General features: G+C 52.3%; 1 pseudogene; it reads right to left on the bottom strand.

Annotated features, from left to right (window-relative positions):
- Positions 1 to 3,050: 3,050 nt before the first annotated feature.
- Positions 3,051 to 17,526, bottom strand: part of LOC135461128 (zinc finger protein 420-like) — a 40,263-nt pseudogene continuing 25,787 nt past the window's right edge.

Here is a 17,526-nt window from a genome sequence, read left to right on the forward strand (position 1 = left end):
TTTCTCATTCATATTCATTTTACTGATTTCACGTTACAGGTTGCAATTAGTTTTTATCAGTCCTTGCCCTTTGCGCAGAGAGCTCTCTGGTCAGCCTCAGCCTTTGGCCCTGACAATGGGGCCTCCGCTTATCTTGGGAGTTTGAATTCCTTCTCTTGGTCGAGGCCATTCTGTGAGCACAAGATTTTTTCTTTGATTTTTTTCCTCTCTTGTGAGAACAGGGAGTCTTAAGCACAGATAAACAAGTTACAGGCTCAGAACAGCACTTTTCACCTAAATCCAAAAATGCATTTCTATCCTGTTAAATTTCTACTTTGTCTCACCCATCCAAGGAAATATGTGCTCTGACTCCATGATTGTAAAGGCTGAACAGATGCTTCATTCTATACTATATTATACTACATTACCCTATTGCTATACTAAATCTATACTAAATTACATACTAAAAATACCCTCTGACCCTTTACAGACAGTCACGACCCAGCTTTGATCTAATTGGTCAATCAGTCCAAACAACCATCACTACAGTCCAATTAACAAATCACTCTCGGTAAACAATGTCCATAACACATTCCACAACAGGTGCAGCAAGTGAGATAAGAATTGTTTTCTTCCTTTCTGAGCTTTCTCAGCCTTTCCACAGCTTCCCAGGAAAAATCCTGTGAGAGAGAATTATGTCTCTATTGCAAGAAATGTGAATACCACAGGGATTTGTCCTCCCTGGTCTCCATCTGCTGCTCAGTGCCTGGGGTAAGGAAAGAAAAGGAGAGGAAGGAATGAGGAAGGAAGAAGGACAGAAAGAGAAGAGGAAGGAGCTGTGGACAAGGAGAGGATGGGATTTGCCTCTGTGCTAGAGGGAAGGGGAAGGGATCCCACTAATTCATCCCTGGCAGGACGTTGTCAGCAGTGGGGCTGTCCTGCAGCCAGGGGCAATGCTGGGCTGAGACACAGAGCAGAGGAGAGGGGGAAAGGGGCAGTGACTTCTTCCTCACCTGCCTCAGTGTCCCAGGCCATCTTCCTTTTCCTGGCAGCCTCCTCCAGCTCTATCCAAAGTTTGGGATTGACAAATCCTGGCTTGGGGGAAAAACAGTGGGTGAGCCCTTGGTCCTCCTGCCCAAGTACAGCTCCAGAAGTAACAGCCCTGTTCACAGTCAGGCAGGCCCAGACCCTGCTCATCTCCAGCCTCCCCCACCCCTCCAGGCTGCCAGAATTGGCCTTTGCTGCTCTCCCCACTCTGATGCCAATGTCCCCCCACAACTGGTACCACCTCCCCAGCCAGTTTGCCACCGGAACCCTGCACAAGTCTCCAAAGGGGCATCTGTGTCTCACCCTTGGGGACTTGCAAGATCCAAACATCCCCTACCCTGCAAACAAATCCTCCCAGAGGCCCCCCCAGTGGATTTGGGGCAAGTTCCCCCTCCCTGCTCACCTGTGGGATCTGGGGGATCGATGCTGCCAGGGCCAGGGGAGCTGCAGACTCAGCAGGCAGGCAGGAAAAGCGTGGTTCTGCTGGGGCTCCTCCTCTTCCTCCTCCTCATCCTGCTCCTCCTTTTCTCCATCCACCTCCTCCTCCTCTCCTTCCTCTTCCTATTGCTCTTCCTTCCCTGCCCATTCCAGATCCCACCTCTCCCCCATGGCTGCAGGACCACCAGCATTTGGGTGGAGGGAACCCCCCACGAGGCCCCCCATGGTTGGGCAGGGGGCTTGAGGACCCACCCAGTGCAGATCCATTCCCCCCCCTGAGCCCCAGGGAATCACTCAAGGAATCGAACGATGGGGACACAAAGGGATCCCCATGGAACCGCTCTTTTTCTGTTCCATCCCCACCATTCCCTTCCCCCACTCATAATTCCTCCAACACAAAGCCCCCTCCCAACTCAGTTTGGGGACCCCATCCCTCTCACGCTCTGAATCCTCTTTCCCCTGCTCTTCCACCCCTTCCCCATTGTGCCCCCAGCCCCAGCCCTCACCCCTGGGCTTGGTTTTGGGGGATGCAGGCCCCTCCTGCTCAGTCTGGAGGGTCACATTCCCCCTTTCCGTCTATTCTAGCAGCTCCTGGCTGCTTTTTCCTGGGAGGAATCCCTCAGTTTTGGGACTTTTGGGGTTTAGCTTAGAAGTGTGACAGCTCTCTCTGGCTCTCCCCTCCCTGTTGGGCCTCTGAGCTGCCCCTGACACCCTGGGGGTGCTGGGATTTCCCTCCTGGGGACACGGATGTTCATCCCCTTCCAGGAGCCCAATGCCTGGCTGGGGCTCCAGGTCAGGGGGTCCTTGATCAGCTGCCCCAGAACCTCCCCCTGGGTCTCCCAGCACAGCAGGAGCTGCTCAGCCCGGGGTCCCCAAAGGCCTCAGCAAGACCCAAGTCCCTCCCAGGAACCCTCAACCCCCTCAAACCCAGCATCCCCCACATCCCCTGCAAGTTCCCCCCATGGCACCGGCCATGGCCATGTCCCCACATGTCACTGCCCATGTCCCACCATGTCCTCACCCATGGCTCTCTCCCCACCATGTTTCCATCCCTGTCATTGTCCCTCACATTTACATCCATGCCCGTGTCCCCCCATGTCCCCACAAATGGCCGCATCCCTGTTAATATCCATGTGTCCCCAAGTCTCTCTCCATGTGTCCATGTGTCCTACCCTGACCACACCCAAGTCTTAGTTCAATGTCTGTTTTTACCTCAATATTGGATATTTTAAAGGGATAAATAGAAATTAAAACAAAATCAAGGCCAAAAGAAAAGGATTTCCTTGTCCTTACCAGCTGAGGATCCACTGCTTAGGTGGAAGGGAAGAATCTTTTTTGGTGGGGTTTCTACCCCACTGTCTCCAAAATCTTGGTCTTTTCCCTAGTTTTTCACCATTTGGCTACAGAAGACACCCTTGGGCAATAGGAAATTAAAATCATGGAATCCATGAAGTTGGAAAAGACCTTGTCCTGGTTCAGGGCAAATTTGGGAGAGAACCCACAAAGGGGTTCCTTTAAGACAGCAGATTCAATTGGCCCCTCCCCCAACTGGTTCGGGAAAAATAAAATACCTCCTTGGAGAAAAGTGGAAAAAACTGTTTATTAAACAATAAAACCTAAATAATATGAAACAATAAAACCTCTTGCCGCTCTAAAAGAGACACAAACTCACAAAGTCCCTCCATGGTCTGTAGGCTCAGCTCACTCAGTCTCTTATCAGTCCCTCCGATGCTGGAAATGTCCCAGGCCAGGCCCAGCCCGGTGGGCCACAGGTGTGAGCTGCCCGTGCTCTTCTGGTGTTCAGGCCAGAGCAGGTTTAAACAGGTCCAAAGAAAGGGGAAAAACCCCACAGTCCAAAGAACTTGTTTGGTTCAGCTAGCTAAAACTAACTAAAAGGAAAGGAGAGCTCTGTCCCGCTGTCTGTCCATCCGCAGACAACACAGTGCAGGAGCAGGATTGTGGAGGAGTGAGTGCGGTTTCTGAAAACAAACTCCGTGCTTCTTCTCTCCCCCTTTCACTCTCAGGACAAGTCTTGAAAGTGCAAAACTTCTTTTTCAGCACAAACAGAACAGACTGGGGATACAAGCACCAAATAGTCAACCCAGAATATACCTCCAAGACCATTCAATACTCCTTGATGTCACAGGAAGATAGAATTGAATGCAAAAGATTTTATGGGGTTGAAAGTCGACAAATCTGCTTTCCCCATGGAATTCCCATTATAGGTCTGCGTCCCGGTGGATGTTCCTGCTGCTGGGTTTATCTAGGTACCCTCAGGGAACCAGGAAGATGTGGAGCCCCCCAGCCAGATGCCTTCCAACTTGGATCACCAGGACTACAGATCACCAGGGCTCTGACAAAAAAGCGTCACTGGGGATCATCCAACACGGATCCTCCCATGGGGGATGGAGCTGGAGCAGCACACAAAGCTCTTCCCACACTCAGGGCACTCACGGGGCTTCCCTTAGTGGCGCCTCCGTTGGTGTTTGGTCAAAGTTGAGCTCAATGAGAATCTCATCCCACACTCCCCACACTCGTAGGGCCTCTCCCCGGTGTGGATGCGCCGGTGGATGGCGAGTTTGGAGTTTAGCTTGAATCCCTTCCCGCAGTCGGGGCAGCGGAACGGCCTCTCCTCGCTGTGAATCCGCTCATGTTTGAGGAGATCGGAGCTCCTGTGAAACCTCTTCCCACACTGGGGACACTTGTAGGGCTTCTCCCCAGAGTGAACATGCTGCTGGTGTTTTCTCAGGTCAGTGTGCCACCCATAGCTCTTCCCACATTCCAAGCAGGTGTAGGGCTGTTCCCCCGTGTGGATCACCTGGTGCCGAATCAGGGCCAAGCTTCCTCTGAAGCTCCTCCCATATTCCCCACACTTGTAGGGCTTTTCCCAGAGTGGATCTTCTGGTGTTCCGTCAGCTGGCACTTCATGCTGAAGCTCTTCCCACACCTCCCACACTCATAGGGCTTTTCCCCAGTGTGGATCCTCTCGTGTTTCCTCAGGCCAGAGCTCTGGCTGAAGCTCTTCCCACATTCCACACACTCATAGGGCTTTCCTCCTGTGTGGATCCTGTGGTGCTGCATCAGGCTCCCCTTCTGGCTGAAGCTCATCCCACATTCCCCACACTCGTAAGGCCGGTCCCCGCTGTGGATCATCTGGTGTTGCATCAGGTGGCCCCTCTGTCTGAAGCTCTTCCCACATTCCCCACATCAAAGGGCTTTTCCCCAGTGTGGATCCTCTGGTGTTGCATCAGGACAGAGTTGTGCCTGAAGCTCTTCCCACACTCCCCACACTCGTAGGGCCGTTCCCCAGTGTGGATCACCTGGTGCTCGATCAGGTGCAAGCTCCGACTAAAACCCTTCCCAGATTCCAAGCACTCGTGGCGCTTTTCCCTGCCATGGGGCTTCTCCACCAGCTCTGAGCTCTGGCTGGATCTCCGGCCGCCTTTCTGGCTCAGGGGGGCTCTTTCCTCCCCACAGCTCCCTGGGCTGGGTTTGCAGCCCCTCCTCGTGCGGAATCTCCAGGGCTTTTCCTCCTCCTCCATCCAGCCACGCCCTAGGAATGAAAAATCCTGGTATGGGTAAAAAAACAAAATAAGAGTGTCTTCGACTGGGAGCTCCTCCTTGCCCAAGTTCATCTCATTAAGTCATTGGGCATCTTGTGTTTCTAAGAACCTCCAAAACACCAAGATTCAGCAAAAAAGTCCTCCAAACATCAAGACACAGATCAAAAACTCCCAAAACATTATGATTCAGCACAACCCCCTTCCAGAATATGAAGATTCACACACCAAAAAAACCCAAAGCAACAACATTTAGCTCAAGAAAGCTCAGAAACACCAAGATACAGCACCGTGAAAATCATGGATTCCCCTTCCCTGGTCACCTGCTGCATGGTGGGGGGAATGCTACTGGGGCTGGGAGGGAAGCTTCAGATACAGGGAGAAGTGGAACCTTGTGGTGCCTCCTATTTCTGCTCCTCCTCTGCATCCAGTGTCCTTGCTCTTTCTCCCACTCCTCTTCCTCCTGCTATTACTCCTTCTCCTGCACAATCCCACCTTCTCCACCCATGTGCATCATTTGAGCCTTTTGTTCCTCAACTCTGCTTCTCCTTCCCTTCTCCTCCTGCCCCAGGCCCAGCACCCACTGCCGGCTCCCTCTTCACCCCAAACCCACAGCATCCCACGGCAGGGGCAGGGATTGGCAGTGCTGGGGCAGCGCTGGGCTCTCGGCCGCTCCCGCCCGCACTCGGTCCCCACTGCAGCCGCTCCCGCCAGGACAGCGCGGGGGGGCCCGGCCTTGGCGCTGCCCCACTCCCACCTCCCCAAATTCCCCTCGCATTTGGACAACAGGGCATGGATGGTGTTGGTGTGCTGCAAAGGGATTGCGTGAAGAGGATTGTGCAGCAATATGGTTAAGGCAAGAAGCTACAGGACGAATCTACGGGGGAAGGAAAAGGATGCTGGAGAAGAGGAGGAAGAGAAAAATACTGAGGATTGGGATGTTTATCAGCAGGGTCTTAGCCTCAAAACTTGTCAGCTGATTCAGATCATTTGTATCCCTGGTTTCCAGAAGAGGAATACAAGGAGGTCAGGGTTTCAGGGGGTTTATCTTTGTGGGGCAGCGGCAGCACCGGGCGCAGAGCTGCGGCACCGGGAGCACGGGCTGGGGGCCTGTGGGGAGCTGCGGGACCGGGCCAGGGCTGCGGGGCAGCCGGGGCTTAGCGCCAGGCGCTGCCTGACCCCACCAGCCCCGGGCAGGGCCGGCAGCAGCCCCCGGCCCCCAGGAGGCTGCGGGACGGCCCGGCCGCTGCCCGGCCCCGTGCAGCTGCCGGCCCTGCCCGCCGGGGGGCGCCTTTGGACACTGCGGCAGGACAGGGAGCAGCTCTGGGATACCGGCTGGGGAGGGCACCCTGAGCACAGGGAGGAGGAGCAAGGAACACCTGGGAAATGTGGATTGTACATTTTAGCATGGAGATTATCTTTTAAGGGTTTTATTAGGGTTACTGGAGATACAAATGATTTTGCAGAAAGCTCAGCATCTGTCAGAGGATGAGCACCCACAGGCACTGAGGGGGCTGCAGGAGGGGCACAAGAAGGCCCTGCAGCACTTGGGCACAAAGGCACAGCAGGTGAGTGCAAGAAGGGAGCAGCAAAAGGCCAAGCTGAAGGCAAAGGCCAGGGCACAGTTCCTACAGCGCCTGAGGGATCAACCCCAGGGCCAAAGGCCTGAGGGATCAACCCCTGGCCTCAGCACCCAGGGCACGGTTCGGCCACAAGCACCTCGCAGAGGCATTGCCCTCCTCGGCAGGGGAGAGCCCACCCAAAGAGCCCCGGGCAAGGAACCAGGGCTCCAGCTGCAGGGCACAAGGACACTGCAAGCACAGACAGCAGCACCCTCAGCACCAGCAAGTCCACCCCTTGATGGACATGGATTGCCAGGGCTGGCACAGCTCCCATCACACCAGGGATCCTCCACACTGCAGCCCTTGAGAACATTCAGGGTGGGTCTGCATTGAGAGGAGGCATTTCCTGATGGACACAGGGCCTCTCAATCCACTCTGAATTTTAGACCTTGTGCTGGGTTGACTCTATGATGCTTTTATCCCCAATCGTCTCATTCTGTTTATGTTGAATAGTAAGTTTTGTACCTTTAAGAGTGTTCCAGAGAGTGAAGGCGGGAAGAGAAGAAGCACGCAGTTTTTTTTTCAGACACTGCACTCCTCCTCCACATTCCTGCTCCTGGCCTGTGTTGTCTGTGGATGAACAGACAGTGGAACAGAGCTCTTCTTTTTCTTTTTAGTTAGTTTTAGCTAGCTGAGGCAAAGAAGTTCCCTGGACTGTTTTTTTTTCCTTTTTCTTTCGACCTCTTGAAACTGCTCTGGACTGAACTCCCAGGAGATTACCGGCAGCTGCAGCTGTGGCCCACCGGGCCAGGCCTGGCCTGTGACAATTCCAGCACCGGAGGGACTGAACAGAGACTGAGTAAGCTGAGCTTCAACCCGGGGTTTTCTCAGTTTTTAATCTCTTTTAGAGTGGCAAGGGGTCTCATTGTTTGATATTGTTTTGGTTTTATTGTTTAATAAACAGGTTTTTTCCACCTTTCTCCAAGGAGTTATTTTTTCCTCCCAGACCAGTTGGGGGGAGGGGCCGATTGGATGTGCTTTTCTCACCGGAGCTCCTTTGAGGGATTCTTCCCCAAAGCTGCTCTAAACCTTGACAAATACATGAATTGGCGCCCAACGTGGGGCTGGAAACGTTGGAAAAAAGCTCTATTACTTGTGTGTTTGTTGTTAAAGCAGTTAGTAGCCATGCTGCTTGAACCCCTGATGTCTCTGGGTGTGAAAGCCTTCGTATGGCTCTGGGCTCTACACCTTTTTGAGGTTTCAATACCTTTCTTGTCACTAGGATTATTGTTCTTAACAAGTAATTTTTACGGTAGAGGGGTACGGATTGGAATAGCTGTTGTGCTGGCCTTGGTGATAATGATTTATAAAGCGTTTACAAAGATACTGGCGTCTGTTTACGATATGTATGGTGTATGGTTTCTTCATCCTACCCTACATCCCTGCAGTATATTGATGACATCATTGTGTGGGGGAAGACAGCAGCAGAGGTGTTCGAGAAAAGGGAGAAAATCATCCAGATTCTCCTGAAAGCCAGCTTTGCCATCAAGAAGAGCAAAGTCAAGGGACCTGCTCAAGAGATCCCGTTTCTGGAAGTGAAGTGGCAAGACGGACGGCATCAGATTCCCACCAATGTTATCAACAAGATCACAGCAATGTCTCCACCCACCAATAAGAAGGGGACACAAGCTTTCCTAGGTGCCATAGGCTTTTGGAGAATGCACATTCCTGAGTACAGTCAGATCGTGAGCCCTCTCTACCTGGTCACCCGTAAGAAGAACACTTTCCACTGGGGCCCTGAGCAGCAACAAGCCTTTGCACAGATCAAGCAGGAGATTGCTCATGCAGTTGCCCTTGGCCCAGTCAGGACAGGACCAGAGGTGAAGAACGTGCTCTACTCTGCAGCCAGGAACCATGGCTTGTCCTGGAGCCTTTGGCAGAAGGTGCCTGGGGAGACTCGAGGCCGACCACTGGGATTTTGGAGTCGAAGCTACAGAGGGTGAGAAGCCAACTACACTCCCACAGAGAAGGAAATCTTGGCTGCCTGTGAAGGAGTCCAGGCTGCCTCAGAGGTGATTGGCACAGAAGCACAACTCCTCCTGGCACCCCGACTACCGGTGCTGGGGTGGATGTTCAAAGGAAAGGTTCCCACCCCCCACCACACCACTGACGCTACATGGAGTAAACGGATTGCTCTTATCCCACAGTGCGCCCGTATTGGAAACCTGAATTGCCCTGGGATTTTGGAGATAATTACAAACTGGCTGCAAGGTGAGAACTTTGGTCTTACTGATGAAGAGCAACAAGAACCAGTGACATGGGCTGAAGAGGCTCCTCCCTATAACCAACTGCCCCCAGAGGAAACGCGCTACGCTCTTTTCACTGACGGTTCCTGTCACATCGTAGGGATGAACCAGAAGTGGAAAGCAGCCGTATGGAGCCCCACAGGACAGGTGGCAGAGGCTGCTGAAGGAGAAGGTGGATCAAGCCAACTTACAGAATTCAAAGCTGTTCAGCTGGCCCTGGACAATGCTAAGGGAGAGAAATGGCCAAAGCTCTACCTCTACACTGATTCATGGATGGTAGCCAATGTTCTATGGGGATGGCTGGAGAGGTGGAAAAAGGCCAACTGGCAGCATAGGTGTCATGGTTTGATGTTGGCACAATGCCAGTGTCCCCATGAAAATATATGCTCCCTGGTGTCTGCTGTGAGATGTGACCAGGAATAAGCAAAGCAGGCCCCCACTTAGAAATAAAGAAAAGAAACCTTTATTAACTAAACTACAACTCTAAGTAACAAGAAACACACAGGGAAAATGAAAACTTTCCAAAAACATTTCCTCCCCCCGCCACCAAATTTCCAATACATCTATTCCCGAAATCACCAACTCTCGGTCCATCACCACCCTTTAGGTAATCAATTCTCAGTTCACCAAGAGGGGAGGAATCCTTCTTGTGCCATAGGCTTCCCCAGGAAACACCGCTGAAACCTCGTGTGTTTCCATGTCACTCGTGGCACCGCCCGGAGAACATCTGCCATCGTGACCTCTTCCTTCCATGTCCAGCGCTCTCACCACTGCACATGGATCAGAGCTGCTTCTAGGGTTGTCCTTTTAAGGATGCTTTGTCCCATTCCAAAAAGAGCACAGTCTCACCTTTGGGACACCTGTGCCCCCAAAATTTAACCCTTTGGGGCTGAGGGGTACCAACACTGAACCCTCTTGGCTCTGAGCCATTGCCTCCCCCTGGATGCAGTCTCTGTGTCACAGGAAACATGGTTCTGTCCATGGCCATACAGGAAAAGTCCAGCTAAGGCCACTCCATCATCTCTTCCCACCTAAGATTCTTCTCTACTCTCCTGACATCTTTCACTTGCCCAGACCTTCACACTTGCACATTTCCTTCCTCCATTTCATCTCTTATCTCTCTTCTAGGAAAGATTAATGTTCTGCAAAGTTTTCCTTGTCCGATAAAGGGTTAAAAGCTCGGGCTCTGCCCGCCCAAAGCTCCCACAGCTGCCGGACCCCTTCTCGCTGCATCCCCCCGCCCTTCTCCGCCAGCCGGGCTGTGCTGCCAGCACAGGATATCAAATTTCACGGTGGCACAGGCGCTCTGTCTCTCTGTCTCCTGGGGGGGAGGTGTGGCTGCCGATGGCTCTCGGGGCTCTTCCACCCTTCCATCCTCGGGCCAGGCCTACCTCACCCAGCCCCAAACCAGCCAGGAGCTGGGCAGGAGAGGCCCGACCTGCGTCCGTCGATGGAACCCAAGAGAGCTTCCCCTGGGAGTGCTCTGCTTTTTAACCCCTGTGTTCTCAGAGGCATATCCAATGTCCCCAGTGGCCAAACCAGGTGCCAGTATTCAAATGTGAGCACCTACTGGCCTGACCACTTCATATCCCAGAAAACTAACTTCCTCTCAAACCACGACATCTATATAATCTCAGTCCAGTTTATCCCAGTCTGTAGGAACCCAGTCCATTTGATCCCAATCCATATTTGATCCCAGTCCATATTTGATCCCTGTCCATAGCTTATCCTAGTCCACATTTGATCCCAGTCCATAAAATCTGTCATATTTGATCCAGGCCATATTTGATCCCAGTCCAAAGTTGATCCCAGTCCAAAGTTGATCCCAGTCCTGATTTGATCCCAGTCCAGTTTATCACAGTCCATAGCTGATTTTAGTCCATATTTGATCCCAGTCCATTTTTTATCCCAATTCATATTTGATCCCAGCCCGTATTTGATCTCAGTCTATATAAGCTCAGTCCAGTTTATCTCACACTGTAGGATTCCAATCAATAGTTGATCCCAGTCCATATTTGATCCCAGTCCCTGTTTGATCCTAGTCCATATTTGATTCCAACCCCTATTTGATCCCAGTCCATGTTTGATGCCTGTCCGTGTTGCCCTGCACACATTCCAAAAGTCTGCAATTCCACCTCCCAGCCAGGAAAAGATGTTCCTGCCCTTGAAGGGAAATGGAGCAAAATCCTACAGAGACATTGCCCTGCCAGCCTTCAGGACTTCAGCTCCTGGGACCTGGGAATAAAAAAATAATTGGGAAATAAAATAATAAATAATCAGGGGAGGGTCTGTGGGGACAGAGGGGTCATCTAAATCAGGGCAGGGGTCAATTAAATCAGGGCAGGGTCAATTAAATCAGGGTAAGGGGAATTAAAACAGGGAAAGGTCAACTAAATCAGGGGAGGGGTCAATTAAATCAGGGAAAGGTCAACTAAATCAGGGGAGGGTCTTTGGTGGCAGGGGTCAATTAAATCAGGGGAGGGGTCAATTTAATCAGGGGAGGGTCTTTGGTGGTCACTGGGGCAATAAATCAGGGGAGGGTATTGGGTGGTCCCTGAGGCAATTAAATATAGGGAGGGTCTCTGGTGGTGCCTGGGTCAATTAAATCAGGGGAGGGTCTCTGGTGGTCCGTGGGTCCAGGGAGACACTGAGAGAGAAACAGAGCAGGCAAAGAGAGGCAGGAGAGAAAAAGGGACACCAAGACAATGAGCTGAGAAGGCGGCACTCTTGTCATGGTTTGAGCCTGGCACAGAGCCAGTGCCCCCCATGAAAATGCCTCACCCTGGTGTCTGCTGTGAGATGTGACCAGGAATAAGCAAAACAGGCTCTAACTTAAACATAAAGACCACTTTATTACTTAAACTACAGGGAAATAGGGAGAGACTATAAAGAAAAGAAAAAAAATTGAAAACCTTACAAAACCACTTTTCCTCCTCCCCACTCCCTGACTTTCCCAATCCAATACATTCTCTCAAAAATACCAACTGCCCAGCCCGGCACGACACTTTAGTATACTCAAACTGCAGTTCATGAAGAGGAAAAGGAGTCCTTCTTGTTCCATAGGCTTCTGGAAACACACTGAAATCCCGGATGCTTCCTTGTCACTTCGGCACCGCCCGGAAAGTCCATTTGCCGCTTGTGACATGTTCCTTCCATGCTCAGTGCTCTCACCACCGAGACATGGCCAGAGCTGCTTTTAGGGTGGTCTTTCAAGGATGCCTTGTCTCACTCCAAAAAGGCACAGTCTCTGCTTTTGGGACAACTGTCCCCCCCATATTTTTCCAACCCCCTGGGGCCGGGGGGTCCTCACAAATGAACCCTCCTGGTTTTGAGGCACTGCCTCCCCCTAAATGCAGTCTGTGTCACAGGAACAACTGAGTCCATGGCTACAAGAAAAAGTCCAGCCAAAAGGCCACTCCAAATCATCTCTCCCCATCCAATCATCTCCACAATCTCCGAGCCAAGTCATCTCATCTCTCATCTCCCTTCTTATTCAGCTTCGAGGAGGATTAGCATTTTTGTAAGGCCCCAATCATGCAAGAAAGGGTTAAAAGTTTTCAGTCTCTCTGCTGTCGGTCTCGGAACGGTTCTCACGCACGCTGCCCACACGCTGCCGCTGCGGCCGGGCAGTCTTCCTTTCCTTTCTCGCTGGCTGCTCTCCTGGGGGGGGGAGGGGGGGGGGCTGGCTGCCCGATGTCTCTTGGGGCTCTCCCACCCTTCCATCCTCGAAGCCCCCTCAACCTTCACCTCTGTCTAGGCCCCGGGCCTACTACGTGGCTGGCCCCTCCCCCGCCCAGCAGCAGCGGGCCGGGCGGGGGAGAGAGATCTGAACTCCTCGCCCGACGAGGTCCAAAGAGGAAGTGCCAGGGCAGTGCCCTGCTTTTAACCCCTGTGTATTCTCGGAGGTGTGTCCAAACCCCACTGGCTACACCAGGTGTCAGTATGAAACCCAAAACCTTCATTGGTTTGACCACAGCTTCCCAGAATTCCCACTTCTTCCTGGTCAAACCATGACAACTCTGCAAACAGAACTGCAACAGACTGAACATGAATGGGAGAGAAATCAGTAAAGTCTCTGAGTTTTATTTGCTGTCAAATACATCCCACACACCCAGCCCCACACAATCTCCATCCCACCACTCTAATTGAGATCCCACGACTCTAAATCACTTCCCAACCTCATCTCAGCCTCATCTCATTTCAGGAGCCTCCACTGAAATAGAAAATGTAAACTCCCTCCCTTTAACTACTACTACTACTATTATTATTATTATTACTATTATTATAATAATAAATTCTAAAAATAATAAATACTTTTGAAATTAAGGAGCTCTCAGGCAAAGATATGGGAGTAGAAATAACAGCTTTTTATTAGGAAAAATCAAAAATAGGATGGCAGTAGTACAATTGAAAAAAAAACAGTGACAGTCAGAATCCTCTAGGAATCCAGTGAAACAGGTTCATCCTCTTGGAATACAGCGGGAAAAGCGCTGATCCATTGGGAATCCATTTCTTACCCCACAGAGACAGGGCAAAGGCAGGGCCGTTGACTTTTTATAATATATCGCAATGGTGGAGTTGGGGTTTGGGTCAGGGGAGGAGTTCTTAGCAACACAAGAAGGGTGAGATCAAATTCCTGCCTCTTAGCAACAGCAGCACTCCACAAAGAATGCGTCCCCAAATACTAACTTCCCTCTAAAACAACTGAAAAATTATGCAATGTCTGATATATTCGATGAATTTCCTTCATTTAACCCAGTTTTGGGTGTTTTTAAAAGATGAAGGTGAAGCAGAGGAAAATTAAGGCCAAACCAAAAGCCGAAGCAGCCAGGTGTGTTCCCAACATGAATCACAGGGAATGTGAGTGACCAGGGCTGTGCCCAAAGTGCCTCCTCCAGGGGGGGATGGAGCTGGAGCAGCGCACGAAGCTCTGCCCGCACTCGGGGCACTCGCAGGGCTTCCCTTAGTGGTGCCTCCGTTGGTGTTGGGTCAAGTGAGAGCTGCTGGAGAAGCTCTTCCCACACTGGGGACACTCGTAGGGCCTCTCCCCTGTGTGGATGCGCCGGTGGGTGATGAGGGTGGAATTCTGCTTGAATCCCTTCCCACAGTCGGGGCAGCGGAAGGGCCTCTCCTCTGTGTGAATCCAATAGTGCTGGAGGAGAATGAAGCTGGTCTTAAACCTCTTCCTGCATTTATCACATTCGTAGGGCCTCTCCCCAGTGTGGACGCGCCGGTGGTTGGTGAGATCAGAGTTCTGCTTGAATCCCTTCCCACAGTCGGGGCATTGGAACGGCTTCTCCTCTCTGTGACTTTGATAGTGCCGGAGGAGATGGGAGCTGGTCTTAAACCTCTTCCCACACTTGGAACACTCGTAGGGCCTCTCCCCAGTTTGGGTCCTCTGGTGCCTGATCAGGTTGGATTTCCACCTGAAGCTCTTCCCACACTCCACACATGTGTGGGGCTTCTCCCCATCATGGAGCTGCTCATGGAGCACCAGCTCCGAGCTCTGGCTCCGTCTCCGGCCGCCTTCCCGGCCCAGGCTGGCTCTTTCCCCCTCAGATCCCCGCCGGCTGCGTTTGCAGCCCCTCCTCATGCGGCATCTCCCGGGCTTTTCCTCCCCGTTGGCTTCCTGTGCCGTGGAGCCGCTCAAAACGGCCTCTTCCACCAGGTTCTGCCGCGGGCATTTGTCCTCCCTGCTCTCCATGCTCAGCTCCTGCTCTGCGGGAGGAAGGACAAGGACAGGATGGGATTTGCCTCCGTGCCACAGGCAAGGCCAAGGAGATCCCCCAGGGCTGAGCTGCAGCCGGGGCCGTGCTGGGCTGGGAGATGGAGCAGCACAGAGGGGAAAGGGGCACTCATCACCACCTCGGGGCTGTGCACAAATCACAAACAGGACTGGACTGCTAGGAATGCGTCCTGAGCTGTGTGATTTTCCAACATCTGTCTTATTACTTGGTTATGACAATGGGAATATGCCAGTAGCTCATTTCACAGGTAACAGACAAAGAAGTTCATGTTAAAACTTACTTTAAAAGGTTTTTGACCAATCACACAAAGCAAAAGCTTATTGACAGTAGTTCTATCCAAGCACTATAAGCACATTGATGGTTAAAACAATGCTTGCTTATTTCAAGTACAATACCTGCTTGTAAGCCCTAAAACACAATGCACAGAGCTCCACTATTAAGCTTGGAAATTCTTAATATCTTGCTAAATATACTTTTCCGCAGGTTAGGGAGTTATTCCAGAAAAGTGTTAATACACAGACCATTGTTCTATTTCTCCCTACTTTCTATTTCTTTCCTACTTATATAATTTTTCTGCTGACCAATCTATTGGCTGCTGCAAAGCTCAAATCAGTTCTACTGTCTCTGAGGCTTGTCTTTTGCAGCTTTCCCAAAACCCTCTGATTTTAAGCATTCCAGGGACACTGACTTCCTCCTCACCTGCCTCATTGTCCTGGGGCATCTTCCTGTTCCTCGCAGCCTCCCAGGAGTTGGCAATGGGAAATCCTGGTTTGGGGAAAACAAGGGATGAGCACAGTGAGTTTGAAGGTGCCTCTGCCCAAGTCCATCTCTACAAGCCACTGCCCATCAGGGCTCCAGAAAAACCTCCCAAACACCAAAATTCAGCCCTGAAAAAGCCTCCCAGGAGTTCCCCGTCCCTGGTCTCTCCCCTCTGGTGTTTGGGGGTTCCCCCCTGTCCCATCTGTTGGGGCTCACGCTTGGATTGGGGGTCCCCCTTCTCCTTGGTGCCCGCCCTGCCCAGGCTGCTGGCAGTCCCAGCAATGCCAAAAGCTCCCCCCGCTTCGCTCTCCCCATTTCGGGATGCCGGGGCTGTTTGGGCTCCCGGGCTCCCTTCTCCCCTCATTCTCTGCTCGGGGCTGCAGCGGCTCCAAGGAGTCCCCCCTGCCCCTCTCCAGGCTCTTGAGGCTCCCACCAATGGCGGCGCTCCCCCCTCTCTGGGCTCCCCACTTTGGGCTCCTGGGGGACACAGGGCTCTGCTCCTCCAGGCTGCCTCTGCCGGCAGCCGCCACCGCCACCCCCCGATGTCCCCCCAAGGGGCCTTTTCCGCTCAGCCTTGGACTTCTTCATTCTCCAAACATCCCCCAAAAACCCCAACCCAGGGACCCCCCAGGATATCCGGGCCGAGCTCCCCCTCCCCGCTCACCAGCACGATGGGGGGACAATAATCCCACAGGTGGGGGCTGCGAATTCAGGCAGGGATCGACCGCGTGGTTCCCTCAGCTCAGCCTCGATCTGCCTTTGTCCCTCCTCTTCCTCCCACTCATCCCCTTCCATCCCCCATCCTCCTCCCTCTCTGTGTTATCCTCACTTCCTTTTCCTCTTCCATCCCTCCCCTTCCATCCCATCTCCTCCTCCTCCCTAACCCCACCTCCTCCTCCCCCTTTGTAATGAGTTAATGAGTTTGTTCATCAACTTGCTAAAGACTATGAAAAGGGGAAAAGCCAATAATAGAAAAACTGCAAAGAAAGATGTAACAAGCTAGTATGTTGCAAGATGAATATAACGGGCTAATATACTGCAAAATAAATGTCATAAGGCTTAAACTGCAAAATGTTAGAAGCTAATATGTTGAAATGCTAAGTAAGCAATGTGTAACTATACGTACCTATGTGCCTATTGTTTGCCGAGGAGTAAGGGGCGAGGCCGTTGACATGGGTAGCGGGCCTGCTATGATTGATAGCACAATATTTGCTTATCTGCTGAGTATGCTTAAAGTTCCAGGAACCAGACCAACCATACCAACTAAGGAAAGGTTGACCGTGGGGCAAGAAGAAGACTACCGGCCTTCATCCTCAGACCACCGGGAGGCAGACTACGACCACCTAGCAACAGGAGGAGAATGCACAGAGTACTACCCTGAAAGACACGCCAACCCGGAAGCAGGACTGTATAGAAACCCCACGAAATACCAGAAGCGGGCGGCAGTTGGCGGAGCGGAGACTCCCCTGTCGCCCAGCGCTGATTTGCTTTTTGCCTTGCTTGCTGTAATCAATAAAAATTGTTAATCTGATTATACTCACTCGGCAGATTGACCACTCCAATTTATAACACCCTTCATCCCTGCCCTTCCCTCCCTCCTCCTCCTCCCCCAGCAGCAGCCACACCCTCGCTGCCCCGTTCCCGCAGCCCTCGCAGCCGCGGCAGGAGCGGGGATGGAGCCGGGACAGGTCGGGATGGGCAGCGCGGGGCTCTCGGCTGCTCCAGCCGCTGCGGGCGGGGGGAACCCGGCCCGGGCCAAAGGAGAGGCAAACTGGGCAAACTGGGGGCTGCACATCCAAACTGGGCCTTGCTGGGGACCCTGCCTGGGCACTGCCAGCCCTTGGGGCTCCTCTCGGCACATCCGCCAGGGGGAACGCACACAGGGCTGGGGGATCCCAGCAGTGGCAGCACTGCCAGGGACTGGGCTGGACTGGGATCGTACTGGGAGTGACTGGGACTGCACTGGGCTTGTACAGATATCATACTGGGATCGTACTGGGAGTGCACTGGGCTTGTACTGATATCATACTGGGAACATACTGGGAGTGTACTGGGATTGTACTGATATCATACTGGGATCATACTGGGACTGTACTGGGCTTCTACAGATATCATACTGGGATCGTAC

The sequence above is a fragment of the Zonotrichia leucophrys genome, unplaced genomic scaffold (genome assembly GCF_028769735.1).
Source record: "Zonotrichia leucophrys gambelii isolate GWCS_2022_RI unplaced genomic scaffold, RI_Zleu_2.0 Scaffold_179_96888, whole genome shotgun sequence".
Taxonomy (NCBI): Eukaryota; Metazoa; Chordata; class Aves; order Passeriformes; family Passerellidae; genus Zonotrichia; species Zonotrichia leucophrys.